The sequence below is a fragment of the Dinoponera quadriceps genome, unplaced genomic scaffold (genome assembly GCF_001313825.1).
Source record: "Dinoponera quadriceps isolate SergipeBrazil2010 unplaced genomic scaffold, ASM131382v1 scaffold1565, whole genome shotgun sequence".
NCBI classification, from domain to species: Eukaryota; Metazoa; Arthropoda; class Insecta; order Hymenoptera; family Formicidae; genus Dinoponera; species Dinoponera quadriceps.
Window position 1 is genome coordinate 1,223,190 of NW_014556124.1, and position 13,317 is coordinate 1,236,506.

Consider the following 13,317-nt stretch of genomic DNA (forward strand, 5'->3'; position numbering starts at 1 on the left):
CTCGACTGCCGACTAACGGATCTCTTTTCTCATCCGAGCGTCGACGCTCTCTCCCGCGAATACGGTACTGCGTTAACACAGAGGGTAGGGGGGAGGGGCATATTACGCGGAATGAAGCCGGAATGAAGCCGAAAACGCCATTAACCCCGACCCTGATCACGGATACTCGAGCTCCTACGAGCCTCGCTGTTTGTTCCAATTTACGCGTGTATGCCGTCGACGAATTACATCCTCGAATGTAGCTCGCGGGATAAATATATAAAGCAATGAAATTTATTTTATTTAGTGTGTGTGTGTGTGTGTGTGAACGATATATCGGGTATCGTTTGTTCACACGTTCGCGTTGAAGAATAGAAATCAATTGTTGACAAGATAATATAACGTTAATACGCGAGCCATAATGAATCGAAAATATATTAATTACTGAACAACGCGGCATGAATAACAACATCGCCGACGGCTAGATAATTCATGAAGGGTAATTTCAATAATCGCGCATTAATAGAGAGAATGCGACCGTACGCCGATTTCTCGTTGTCGTCATCACGATCAAATATGCAACGTTGAAAAAATCACGATGATATCGTGATCTTACGTCGACCGCGCTCGCAATTTCGGGAAGCGAGCACTGAGGGCATCGTTAGGGGACAAATAAACAGCAGTTTCATAAAAATACCGAGCTCAGAGGAGGGGACTGTCAGCCGCGCGCGATATCTCCAGCAATTTAATTAGAAGTCTAATTTGCACCCGACGTTTCTTCTTTCTGCCCGGCCAATTCACGGAATAAAATTCGCAATTAATCTCGCTCGAAGATCTTTCTCGCCGCTTGTGGAAGAAGACGGGGAAAACGTCCGGGAGGCGAAGTTCCCGCATTTTTCACAGTTGCAAAAGAAGTATCGCGAGCGGATCAAAAAGAGATACGGGCGAGAGAGAGAGAATGATAAAGAGAGAAAAAGGGAGAGAAAGAGAGAGGGAGAGAGTGACGGCTCGCGATCGAAGGTGTCGCTTCGAAAGGTCACACGAAGCCTTTCTACCGAGCCCCGTGTTTCCTCCGTGCTGCGAAAATTGTTTCCCCCGCGTGGTGGAAACGTTTCAAATTTCCTGGCGGCGGCCGCACACGTTGTAATCGAGCGATCGGCTAAAGTGGATGTTGCCCGGTTCGCGTCAGACTTCTCGTTACAGGACTACGGCCGCCCTCTCGTCATCTCGAACTACCGTGAGACTTCCCGGCGACTTCGAGCGTGCGAGAAGGAACCGTGTCGACGATCAGTTAGTTCATTTGCGACGGAATTCGGGGTTAATTTATCTGAGATCGTTACAGTTAACAGGCAAAAATTCTGCTGAATTACCTTAGATTAAAGCATTGTCGAGCGCAGGAATTTCACCTCGTTAGAGGGAAGATTTTGGGCGTCGCGCAGACTTTTTCCCGAATCGAAAGAGAGAAAGAGAGAGAGAGAGAGAGAGAGTTTTGCGTGATTAAAATTTTCCACTCTGTATTTTCTCGTCTGAATATATTCCGATATCTCTGTACAACGATGTATCGTTGCATATTCGTACATGGAGACACATTTTTTGTTGACACAAGCAAATTGTTGGTTACTATGGTGACAGAAAATGGTTTTTTTCGGGCGGCAGAAAGATTTGTTAAGAATATTAATTCTGCTGATATATGGAGAGCAAAATAATTTCTGCCAACTAAATCTTATTCTAACGATGTTTCGCTGCAACAATAAAATTATTATTTCCGTGTAACAGGTCTTTTTGCTGTTACTGATAATAACTTGCTGTGCCAATAAAAAGGTGAATATTACCAGATATCCGGTATATATAAAATATTAATAATCTCATTATACGCTGCGTATCAAGACTGTTCTCTCGGTTTTTCTCGTGAGTCTACAACGTAAACACGTGTCCTGACAAGAGCACATGCGACTATCACGAACGGATGCAGCGCAAAATTCCGAGAAGAGAGAATGACGTATGTTTCACACTCGTATGTCGATTTTTCGCCGAGATACGGCCGTTTGAGGAGTTCGGGGGTTTTTTCAATCGGCGCGTGGACACTTGTCGCCGACCGGCGGAAACGCGCGTAGTACATTGTAGTACGTTCGCACGTCGAACTTCACACCTCGCGTGCTCAACGCCGAGGAGCGCCGCGCAACATTGTCGGCGGCCTCAGTCCCCATCTGACGACATTTCGCCGCTTGTCGATATCTTTGCATGGAAAAGTCGTAGCGACACGGGGTAAATTGCGTTTTAAAGCTCAGACTGTACCGTTTCCGACGGTGGAGCAAACATCCCGTTATATTATCGATTAATTTTGACATGTCAATAAATCTATGCCGCTAAATCTACATAGTAAAAAAATTCGGTGTTAAATTTCACACATTTCACATATCCCAAAAGAGTCCATTCAAATTTCTGGGTTGATTTGTACACAGGGTGTATTTGTTGAAGAGTAACACGTTATGTAAAAGATTAACGCAAAATTAATATGTCAAACGACACTAAAATATGAAGTGTGATATTTTCACATTTATACGTGTTGAATATCGACATATCAGAAAATGTTGAGATAACATAAACATAATATGTTAAATTGATACACTAGTATGCTGTAATACGAAAACTCTAGAAGGGGCCTGATTTTGACATAAGTACAAAATGTTTTTTACCGTGCACTTTTCCAAATTCTCGACAAAATCCGACTCTTGTGTGTCCAGATTTCTCCATCTAAATGTTTTCACAAAATCGCTCATGACTCCTCGATCTGAAGACAAATCCGCATAATGTCCGGCTATCGTTTGTAATGGGCATTAAATACCGCAAGATCTGCAAATCAAACCGAACGTGTCGCGGTTTAGAACCATCGGAGAATCGTACTGAACGGGTCGGTTAACGATTCATCGTAAAACGGGGGGAATAATTCCCCGAACGGTTGACAATGCGCTAATAAATTCGTGCGAAAGTGGATTTGACGAAAAATGAAAGGTCATCGTGTGAGCCCGACGGTAACCGCCGGCTCGCCGTCTTCCTCCATCGACGAGCGAACGTTATTATCTCTTCTCGATAATAAATAATACCGGGTCGATCATCAGCGGGCCGCTATAATCCTCGGTATAAACCCCTCCCCGCGCGATCCACAATCGCGGTTCCCGTCACGCATTACGTGACCGTCGAGACGACGCTCCGCCTCGATACCCTAAGAATTCTCGTCGCCGCGCTGCGCTATTACCGCGCCATTATCGCGCGAAGCAGACCTGTCGTTAGGATTGATTATTACGGCGCGCGTCCGCCGCGTCCCCGAGTTCTTCGACGCAATTACGAGAGATTTATCCTCACCGCCGCGCCGTCTCTCCTTCGTTTACGTCACGCCGCGAAAATTTACGCAACTCCCGGGCGGAATTCGCGCATAAATAAGGCCGCGATGCTTTACGTGCTTGCGGCGGCTCGAGAATACTCTCCCGGGTATTACCCCTTTTTTCTTTCATCGGCACTCCCCTTTATCCTCGTAACGTAACACACGAGGTCGGGCGATGGCGGGAGGGGTGGGGGGGATTGTTACGCACACCGGTGAATATCTCGAGAACGGGAGGACAAGGTGAAGAGGTGCACGCGCGCGCCTAGAGTTCCTCCTGAAATGTCGCGAGACCGGGAGAAAAAGGACGACGAGAGGAAAGCGGAATAAAATTTAACGTTCCACCTCCCTCCTCATATACGCGCGACGGGGAATATATACGTCGAATCGGTAGCCTATAAATTTACACAGATCCGTGGGCGCGCTTCAGGAACGCCGGTGAGATTTATGGCTTCGGTGTTTCGCGCGACGAAGCTATTGCGTACGCGAAATCTGTGGAGCGAGCAGCGGAGTCCCCCGTGATTGGTAGAACCGATCGAATATGTCGCGCCACTGTAATGAAGTGCCATATCGGTGATGGAGGAAGACGACGGCGACGGTGATCGCGAGAGTAAATGAGAGAGAGAGAGAGAGAGAGAGCGGGGTCGAAGGATAATATCTGTGCGCGACCGGAGTTTGAGCGCGGTCAGGCGCGTGATTAATTGGCCGAGTCTCTCGAAACGCTGACTAAAGGCCCCGTTGCGCATCCGCAGGTCTGGCACACCGACCGGCACGCGAAATTAATAACGAACAGGCTGAAAGGTAGGCTTAAGGAGTTTCCTAGTGCCTCTCTCTCTCTCTTCTCCTTCCGCCCGTCTCGCGAACGCCGATCCCCGAAGACTCGTCATCCGTCAGCGGCTACATGTCAGCGATTTCTGCTGGGAGTTGTAATACGACGCCTCGTTTCTCCGCGACAGCAAGAACCTGAGCGAGTCAATTTTTTTGTCGATCACGTCGTGCAGCGACACGTTATCCGCGCGGCTAATTAGAACGCGGTCCTTCCTGGGATTTTTTTCGGTTATCGGAATACGCTAGGGATACGATCGCGATCAGGTACGTTACGATTTTTCTCGTTTTTCTCTCTCTCGCTCTCTTCCACCAAGTCTCGGATGTACGCTGATTTCGCTTTAAACGTAGATAGCGCTACGTATCGCGGCTATACGGAAAGAAAGAATTAGCTCCGACGACTATCCGCGTAGGAAATTTTTTTCTTTGGGATCTAATTAGAATCTAGTCCGGTTTGCCGGAAGCAAGCGCGGGGGCATCTCTCGCCCGTAAAATCCCGATACTCCGAACGCGCGTGAAAATAGAATTAGATGCCCACGGATTCGCATGTCTCCCCGGGTGACTATTCTTTACTCTTTTAAACACAATAGAAGCTCCCTGAGGCTCCCCCTCCCCCATTGTCTTCGATAGCTCGCGCGGGTGCAATGCGTTCGTGTCCCTTCGTGCGAGAGACGGATGATCCGACGTTGGGCTTTGCGGCGCGCGAGGAATCTCACCTTCGCGAGCTTAGTCTCGAAATATGAGCGAAATAAAAGCGTCGTCGTTGTTGAGCGATAGAAAACGGTAGGAGATGAATCCGAGGTGAAAAATCGAGCGAATCGGGGAATCGTCGCCGGAGGGAATTAAATTGGAAAAGCGGCGGCGGCACGTCACTCGACGTTGCGGGACGTCAACTCTCGAAACGATCGGTCCTGCGAAAGGTTTAAAAAAAATATATAATTGGACGCGGCGTGTCGAGGACTAATGTATAAAATTACCGCAGATCCGTCTCGACGATTCACAGTTAAAAATTCGCGGACGCCGATCGATGCGGTATTTATTATTCATTAATACGCGGCTCTCCGACAATGTTTATCTTCACGAGAGACGATTAAGCGGATCCCGCAGCTAGATATTAATAACTCAGATCACATTCGTCGTCACGTGCTCGGTGTGCTTCTCTAATAATACTCATCTGGGCTATTCCCACCAAAATGTATTGCAACGACAAAACGCGCGCATTGTCAAACAACCGGGCTAATTTCGTAGCGGCGTCATTAGCGTGTCGTGAGACCGGGATAGGTATGCGAAAGCTTCTGATGATAAATTCCGAATTCTGAATGAGTGCGTTTAATGTTGGTTGTAGCGCAAAATGCATTTCCTAAGAATTCGTTGAAACTATATATAGATTGAAATATGACCTAATTGTCAGCGCAGTTAGAAACGGTTTTGGCCATTCGGAAACTGAGATATTCGCAACTTTGACACTTTCTGATATTTTCGACACTTTGGTGATATTTTTTACACAACACTTGCGCCAACTAATAGCACACAAATAGCATTAATAAGATAAATAAAAGATAATAAATTGTCCTACTCGTAACTTTATACACATACATTTATTTCAACTTCATTTCAAATTAACATTTATCATCTAGATAGTGAAATAAACATACAGGAACGTACTTTGCTTAATAAATACTAAATTCGCGAGTGGTCGCTTGAATGCGCCACTGAAAATACGACAATCTGCAACTATCTTAAGTACGTTTTGCACATTACAGTTTTCATCGATTTCCCCGTCTTACTTCTATCTCACGCTTTTATCCCCTTTCTTAACGGCGCAGTCAATTGATGTCCAATTGAGATCCAACTTACATCCGGTATACAAGACCGTTATATCATCGCCGGGAAAGTAATAAGTAACTTCCGAGGTATCCCGTTTCTCCTTTAATCGCCCGACGAGTCGATTCTCGACGTGTGCAACTCCACCGCGGACAGACCTCACATTCGAGATCCAGCGCGCGTCGCGTAATCGGCTACTTTTATCTGGCGGGACTGAAAGTTTCGCCGGCACTTATGCAAATTGCACCGGCCTCGCGATTTCGCTCTTCGTGGACTCGTTCGCGCTGTGTCGCGCGCCCAGGCTCGCGCCGAATCCCGTGGATGAGCGAAATTGTTCGCGCCTCGTCGTGGATTGAAAGGAGGCGGAGAAAAAGCAAAGAGCACCCGTGCTCGTGAAGTGGAAGAGCACGCGCGGGAAAAGCGAAAGCTGCGTCGCCCGGCGTTCGACGGTGATCCTCCGGAAAACAGACGGCAACCGGCCGGCGTGTGCGCTGCTGAACCTGTGAGGCTGCAAAAAATCCCGTCGAACAGTTCGCCTCGCAGGAAACGTCAATTAAAACAACGGGCGTAGCGAAATTATCTATGCTTTTCTTTCGCGGGATAGAGAGAGAGAGAGAGAGAGGGGAACGGAGAAACTTGGTACACGTCGGTCTAGTCTTTCGAAACGTATAATATATTCAGGCCGACGGTAAATTGATTGGCCGCGATCCAATTTCGCGACAGATACCTATCGGAAACGTTCCAAGTTTCATGACGCCGCTGCAAGCGCGTTATGCATATTTCCACCGTGCATATCCACACCGGGTCTCGGAGCCGCTATTTAAACTTTATGTGACTCTGTCCCGAGGTGCCTTAATTTGAAAATAACGAGCCACCTGAAACGGCCGGCAAACAATGGCCGAAGCGATTACGCGTGGCCCACTTTAGACGGATCGGAATAGCGCGCGCAGAACGCGCGTTGACGAATATTTGGAGATGGAGGAGGAAGAGGAGGTGGCCCCTTCCTTTCCAGGACAGGCCGCCCGCGTGAAACGCCAAAAAATCGCCCGCAGCGTCTAAAAGCGGCGCCGCTCGGTTACCGCGCGCGGAAAAGCTTCGTCCCGCGGAATCATAATCACGTGGCTATAATAAGCGGACACTCTCGAGTTCCAAGGCCGCGGTTTTTTCCACCCGCTTTATTATTAAACGATGTGTGCGACACCACTGGCTCGATCGCGTCGTCGAAGAGCACGCACGTGGCACGACGTCGCCGGCTGCGTCCTCAGCATCGCAGCAGAGCGCCCCACGTTTCGAAATACTGACTCTTTCCGGTCGTAATAGTTGTTTAAGCATGGGTATCTTGCCGGGAATACCCCGGACTTCGACCGGCAAGGGTTAAGCGAGTTGTAAGGTTCAATGTCGTATTTTCGATGACGCATCGGGGGAGCCGCTCGTAGATTTGGTTTTCGTCGAGTACATTTGCGTTTCCGTGCGTTTGTTTCACTGGCTAAATAATACACTTGATGATGATTAATTAAGGATTAATAATAAGTTAATAAATTAAACTGCCTAATTCATTAATTTGAAACGAAGTCGAAGTAAATATATACACACAGTATTACGAGTAGGAAAATATTAATTTTTTTTTTTTCTTTGTTATTAATGCCATATTTATGTATCAGTTGATCTAACCGAGATGAACAGATTTATGTGTACTTCGAATATTACTATCAATTCTGAATTTCACTGTATTTCCCGAACAAAACAATCAATAATTCTGAAATGTGTGCGTGAATATCTGCGCATTGGTCTTTAGCCTCTTAACTGGCGGAAACGCAATACTGCGTTCACAAAGTGACTCGAACTGACAGAAATGCGATACTGCCGTTTTGATATTTTTCGTAATTGAATATTCATAAAATTGGATATTCAAGGGCTTTCAGGATCGCTTTATTCAACGCAATACGCAGTGCAAGTTTCGTTGAACTCTTGTCAAACTCATTTTACCTTACTACCTCCTTAAATATGCACACGCGGAGGATTCTTCCTCTTACAAAATCCGAGCTTCGTTTCTCCGGCAAAATATCCGTGTCGGCCCCGGACGTTAAAGAAACGCAACGTCTGCCAGACTCGGGGATCCTGCGGATCCCGTGATTTCGCAGGCGCATTCACTCCCGCGCACTTGAAAAATCGTAACTCGACGGCCGCATTCGGAGGTATCGCATTTCACTGTGCCTCCTCCGAGCGCGCGATCGTAAAGCTACGGACGACGTAGGAGAAAAGACCCGATTCGGCCGATTCCAAATGCTCGAGACGAGCTAGCTCGTGTCCGATCTGTGTCTTAATTAGACACTTCCGTGTAGGACGCAATAAGAATTTTAGCGAGCGTATCATCGTTGCGTAGCTCGCGCAATGTATCGACCGACTGTTGCGGCTGCATTGAAATTCCTCGCGGTGGATCCACACGTTCGACCCAAAAGAGTAGCGTCTCGACCGGAAATTTGTCCCGTGGCCCAGATCGAGTTGACCTTAACTGGTTATCAGGTCCATTTCAGATTATATTATCGGGTCCTAAGAAGTCACGTAACGCTGCATGATAATCAGGACCTTAATCAGGATTCATGTCGTATTACAATGTCGTATCTGAATCCGTGTTAGAAGCTGATAATGCAAGTCATAATAATAGATAAGGTGAGTAAGATCCCGAAAAGGACCTGATCGGTAAAACTTTATAGAATTAATACATTAGGATAATACTTGAGGTCCTAATATATATTTCATTATTAGAACCTCACGAAAAAGTCTTATTCAATTTTTATCAATACTTAATTAGGTTTACCGCAGTAAGGATTACCTCGCGCTCACATAATTCGGACATTGTGCAATATCGGATATACCTGGTGACAATTTTTCGTCGGACAATTTTTAGTCCGTCCTGGCTTTTTGCGATATTTGATTGACCGGCGGCACGGATTGACTCGCCGTCGAATTCATTCGCCGTTACATTTGCCGCTCATATCGTCACTTTTATCGGCTTAGAGCCGGAAATGGTCGTTGGTTTGCCGTGCGAACCGGGCGATTTCACAGATATTTCCCGCGTGTACATTGCGCGAGTGCACACACTGCGAAAGTAAGAGAGAGAGGGAGATCATTTATAACGGTTCCGTAATAAAGTAGCTTTTTAGCATGCGCTCACGTAACGACTGAATTTATCATGAATTCATGAATTAAGAGTCACGTATATCGTTCTCTTTCCTCTTTTTTTTTTCTTTGTTTCAATGCGCACTCCCGGAAGTGGAGACCTTCGCGAACGAAACAGCGCGCGATTTTCGCGGTGCAAACACAGAGAACGTTCGTTTCGTTCGTTTGTTCGCTCATTCTCTCTCTCTCTCTCTCTCTTCCCCTCCTCCTCTGTTTTCAGAGCGAAGCTCTATCGGTCTCGGGTACGCGACTGAGTAAACACTCGTTCTCTGTCTCATTTTCTGTTCCCTCTCCCTGCGCTCGCCGCTGCGTCGCAGCTTCGATCGTCTCGATCTTTACACCTACGTACCTTCTTTTCCCCTCTCCTGCACCGTCTCTCTCTCTCTCTCTCTCACACGGTTCTTCTTCATCGTTGGCTCGAGAATGAAAAAGACGTCGGATCGGGAGGGAAAAATGAAATGGAGAAAGACGAGAGAATTTATTTTCAAAAATATACTCGAACGGCGAGTGCGACCGGGTATTTTGGCACGATGTGCCCGATCGAACCAGAACATAAATAGCTGGCCGAAAGTGCAAAACGAAAAATGCAAAACGCGCCGCCGCCGCCGCCGTCCGATGATATCTCAGCGAAAGTCAGCTGTTCGATAATCCCCGGAAGTGGAAAATCGAGGGAAAATAGACGGGAGTGCTTCGAAGTAAAGTGTACTCCAGAAAGTGTAGTTAACGGGGAACATAACCGAAAGCAATGTGCTTTCCCGGCGCGCGAAATCGTAACTGCGATTCCGGGGGAGCTATTATGTGCTCTCTTTATCTCTCTCTTTCCCTCTCTCTTCTCTCGCAGCACGTGCGTGATTCAAACGGGAGGGCCTTTTTCCCTCGGCATTTAGCAACGTCGTTTCGCGAGTAATGACGAACGGGAGGGCAGACGGAAGCGATATCGGATGGAATATCTTACGCGGTAATAATCTCGTTTGCGTTCGTCGGCGAAGGCCACGTCGCTCCTTTTCACGCTTTTCCTCTGATACCAGCGCGCGCGCGTGTGTGCCTCTCGTTCTTTCCGTCCCGCATTCGAGGTCTCACAAAAACGAGCCGATGAGAGGCGCAATTTAATACCCTCTGTGCCGTTCCTCTATTTGTTAAGACGAGAACTCGAGTTTTTCGTTGCTTCCCTTTTTTGCATGTACCTCCTCTTCCCGCGTCTCGAGGCGATTAAGGAGATTAACGGCGATCTCAAAATTAACGTTTATCGCCGAGCAACATCGGGCGAGATCGCAGATGTTTCGCGTGGGACACGCGGCGATATCAGCAACGATCCTATCGGCGCTTTTAATCGCTTTCGCTCTGGGTCTTCGAGCCGGGTTTACCAAATCTAGTCTCTCTCTCTCTCTCTCTCTCATCCCCTTTCTCTTTCGTCGAACATCCCGGCGAACCGGCCATTATGCCGGGTTCCACGACAATGAAAACGAAGGAGAAACCGAAACGAGACTTCGCAGGGGCGGCCACCAATGGAGGCAAAATAACTTACGAAGAAGTTGCTCCACGGGCTGATGCTTGGAAAATTGAGAGACTATAAATAACATTTCCCAGGTAAAGGGTCGCGCTCGCAAACGTTCCTCTTCGGCGAAGCGCGTTATTAAACCGACGCTGGAAGCTTCGCGAATTAGCTCGTTCCGAGAGTACTCGTCGCATGAATCATTAAGCCCATTGTAGGAAAATGCATTCTCTCGAAATAACCCCCTCCCTCGATCGCCGATTTATCGTGGGAAAGGGATAACGAGCCGTCGACGAAATCGCGCGAGTCGAGTGCGACGTGTCGCCGGGCGCGCGCTGCGTCCGAACAACACCGGCGTTAACGAGACCGCCGATTATTTCGGAGCGGATCCGAGCGGAGTCGACAAGTTACGCGCGGCCCTCCGAAATAGATGCGCGCGCGTGCAGTTGCCCGGCGTTATTTCATCCTCGATATCGACGCCCGGCATCAATCTTCCGGCACAACACGTGCGACTGCGCCGAGCGGCGTGTCGCGGCGATCCAAATGACACGTGAAATCGAATCTCTCCCGTGGATTCACGCGCGAATTACAGTACCGTCTCTCGCGGCCGATTGCGAAAGCTTAGACGCACGCACCGTGTTACTACCTATTTACCGCGCGTCAACCCCAACGCTCGGAAACATCGGGAAAAAGTAGGCTGCTAGTCTACTCGTCCGAGCGTCAATCCTCGAACATCTTAAAAAACAGTTATTTGCAAGAAAATAAGTAAAAGTGTTCATAAGCTCCGTCATATATTTTGACGGAGAAGCGTTTACACCCGTGCACACAAATTTTAATCTTACACCTTTAACACACAGGGGCTTTAAAGCCTAAAAGCAGAACGGTATATCGCTTTTCATGCTTTTCCTCTGTATGTTCGATCATGAACACCGAATCCAAAGTTAATTAACACCGTTGGCCGCCGTGGCGGTGGTCAGTGACCAGTGACGCCGTCTCATTAATTCATACATAATGCATGAGCCACCGTATCAAACTGAACACACGACTATAATCGGAGTCGATCGTGCGGGATGCAAAGCACTGCCGGTGTCAAGAATCGCGTCTAATCCCCGTGAATCCGTGTTAATCGAGCTTCAGCCGAGCTTCAGTCGAGCTTCCGAAACGATCCCATGGAGATCGTCGCGTGGAATTCGACTTGGGTTCCGAGCGGGCCCCGAGCGGATTAAGGGCGATGCTCGATCCGGAAACAAGAGCGCGTTCTCAGATGCGACAATAGTGAATGGACCCGCGCGCGCCATTCAAGCGCGGAACAACGCACGGCTGACGCGGATGGCGGCGGTACCGCGTAGGGTCAAAGATCGATGTCTCCCTATTCTCCTACGCGATACACCGCGAAATTACCTTCCAGGTGAGGCTTGTTGTTCCCATGGTAACCGAGCTTGCCCCGGTTGTCTCCCTCCTCCCCCCCTTTCTCTCTCGATCGCGCCCTATCGCTCTTTCTCTCTTTCTCTCTCCTAGGTCAGGACCGGCCCGCGTTCTCTCTCGGAACGAAGCTCATGGTGCACATTAAGACGTATGCAACAAGACGCAAGCAATAGAGAAAATTCCGGCTGGATAGATGCTTCGTTGAATTTTCGAATCCAACTTCTCACACATGCAATTGTTATGGCCGACCGTACGAACATGATACACAGGCACGACTGATTATTCTTCAGACCATAAGGAGAGTAGTCGACTGTGATTGGTCAATTTGCTCACTGCTCGCCGCGTCTCACCGCTTACGTTTGTGCGTGCCGTTACGGTCCGCTCGCGTCGTTGCAGAAGCTTTCTCACGGAATAAGCGCGTATTTATTCGCGACGTTTACGCCCCACGGTGTATCGCGCAAGACGCGCACCCGACGGTGTTCCGCGATCTCCTCACCGCGCGAAACGTGAGTGAGTCGGTCGCGCCGACGCGCTCCTCCGCTTTCATTCCTCGCGCTTTGATCGCGCTTTGACTGGCGCTTTGACTGCCGGCTCTGATCTTCACCGCGCGTCATAAAGCGCCGCCGTTACGATTATTTGTACGTGGCCGGGGTGAGATGATGCTGACGCGCATTCGAGAGTGACTGTCGAGAGAGAGAGAGAGAGAGTCGGCACGATATGTAATACCGAATTAACCGATCGGCGCTCGTCGCGGATAACGATTGTTGACTTTCATTTCGGGCGGCGCAGCTAATTAGCTAATTCGATGCGAAGATACGAGGGCTGTGGATGCGTTTATGCGCTTAATGGGATAATGATTAGCATATTCATGCTCCCCATCGGAAATTCGTTCTCGGCTCGACACGATGTAACGCGAAATTACATCCGCGCGTACCGGACGACGCCGCCGGGCCCGCCTCGCTGTTAATCGTCTTGGTCGTTAATGAAAAATCGAAATGCAGCAACGGCGCGGCAAGAATCGCCCCGGCGCTTGTACGTTCTGATCGACGTTAATTATTCCCCCGGAATTAATGGACGCGCCGCTACCGCCGCGTTCGATCTCCTCGCAGCTGTAATACACTAAATGGCGCGGCATTTCGAAATTTATTATCGGCACGGCCCGCCCGATCATTCGATATATCTCGAATAACGACGAGGCCCCCCCCCCCCCCCC

General features: G+C 48.6%; 1 protein-coding gene across 4 annotated transcripts in view; it reads right to left on the reverse strand.

Moving 5' to 3' along the window:
* Positions 1–13,317, reverse strand: part of LOC106746723 (dipeptidyl aminopeptidase-like protein 6) — an 81,910-nt gene that overhangs the window by 43,717 nt on the left and 24,876 nt on the right. The window lies entirely within an intron of this gene.